Here is a 1,911-nt window from a genome sequence, read left to right as displayed (position 1 = left end):
TCATATCTGCAATGTAACTATTTCTGCTTCAAAGCCTAAAAAGACTCCTCTGAGTTTTAACCTTCTTTATCAGTTTTCACCTTCAAATTCCCTATTTCAACCCCTGGCTGCTTGTATGCTTTACTTCTAGCCCACATGAATATATGCGCTTAATTTGGGATATGTATGCTACAATCATAATAACCCATAAATTATTATAACTTGTATGATCTAAGAAAAATGTAATGCTTCCACCAAATTAGAAGTGATCATTGTAGAAGCAAAAAGTGGTTTTTACAAAAAGAATAATATGAGTACAACTACAACTATTAGAACCTTCCTAAGATAAAAGGATTCCTTCAGAAAGGTGAATATTCACACTATGTTCTGTCACTGTTCTAGAAGGATCTAAATAAATATGAGAAGAATTTGAAGTATAACCCCACGAAATATAAGGGAAGTTACATAATTTATAGATTGTCCCTTAAAACCTGAAGATTTTACAATTATTTGAATCTGGTGCTTTCTCTTCAGTCAACCAAGAAAAACAACCAACTTGAAGGTCTATGATCAGACATGATGTGACTGAAGTATCTAATACAAAGGAAGTCATTTGAAGGAGGAAAAGCCTGCCAGGCTGTGGATATAAGCATATAAAAGTATGACTATAAACAGAGAACACCAGAAGTCAACAAGAAGAAGGGCAGGGAAAACACTAGATCAAAACCACAGAAATAGTAGGCAGACAAGAGAGGCAGAGACACTGCAGTGAACATCTAGGGCATGTGTTTTGACATGGCTGTTTGTACCTGGTGTTGTCACTTCTTGTACATGAAACTGGCTCAACACTAACATGTAAGTGTTCATTCTTGAAGGAATGAATTATCATGCCCCATAATTATGTTAACACCACAACAAAAAGATAACATTCTCAATGGACTTCTAGACAAATCCAAACTATGAAGAAAAAAATGAAACACCCATTCATCTTTTGTCATCCAAGATCAACTTCTTTCTCCATAACTTCCTTATGGCATTTTTCACGTATACATTCCTCAATGTGTAAATCAGAGGATCGATCAAAGGTGTTCCAAGTGTATAAAACACAGCTCTCATCTTATCCATGGGGAAGGTGGTTGCAGGGCATGTGTATATAAATATGCAAGGACCAAAGAACAAAATGACCACAGTGATGTGAGAGATGCAGGTGGAGAGGACTTTTCTCCTCCCTTCAGCACTGTGGTTTCTCAGAGAATACAACATGATAACATAGGAGCACATCAGCATGACAAAACTCACTGTACAAATGGCCCCACTATTGGACACCAACAGTAGATTGATCACATAGGTGTCTGCACAGGCAAGTTTCAACAAGGATGAAGATCCCTCGGCAGCCAAAGAAATGGAATGAAAAGACTCATATCATGCACTCACTAAAAGAGATAGTGGCCTTCTTCAGAAGGACATCCACAATCATTCTAGGGGCTATGGAAGTACAAAACCAGGTGTCAGATAAAGATAGGTGGAAAAGGAAGAAATACATTGGACTCCCGAGTGTCTGGCTGGTCTTGATAGTAGTAATAATCAGAAAGTTAGCCAGCAATGTAGCCAAATAGAAAAGCAAGAAAGTGACAAACACAATTTTCTTTCTAAGAGGATCCTGGGTCAACCCAAGCAGAATGAACTGTCACATTGTTATTCAGTTGCATGATTTCATGAACGATGAGAAGCCTGAGTGTGAAGTTGTTGATCTGCAAAAAAGAAAGGAATTAATTCAAGGTGTGATGCGTGATTTTATGTAATAATTCAAGAAAAATAAATATTCTTCATCATAAATATTTTAGGGGTGGTTTCCTACAAGTCATTTCCACAGTTTATTCCTCCATTTATAATGAGCACTTCATAGGGTCATTATGAGTCTCAACAAGCTTG

The 1,911-nt window shown here is 37.1% G+C and overlaps 1 pseudogene; it reads right to left on the bottom strand.

Annotated features, from left to right (window-relative positions):
• Nucleotides 1-963: 963 nt before the first annotated feature.
• On the bottom strand, nucleotides 964-1,688 carry LOC113915022 (annotated as a pseudogene).
• Between the last annotated feature and the right edge of the window lie 223 nt (nucleotides 1,689-1,911).

The sequence above is a fragment of the Zalophus californianus genome, chromosome 11, assembly GCF_009762305.2.
Source record: "Zalophus californianus isolate mZalCal1 chromosome 11, mZalCal1.pri.v2, whole genome shotgun sequence".
NCBI lineage: Eukaryota > Metazoa > Chordata > Mammalia > Carnivora > Otariidae > Zalophus > Zalophus californianus.
The sequence above is the reverse complement of the archived record's forward strand: the minus strand, read 5'-3'. Positions and strand labels throughout refer to the sequence as shown.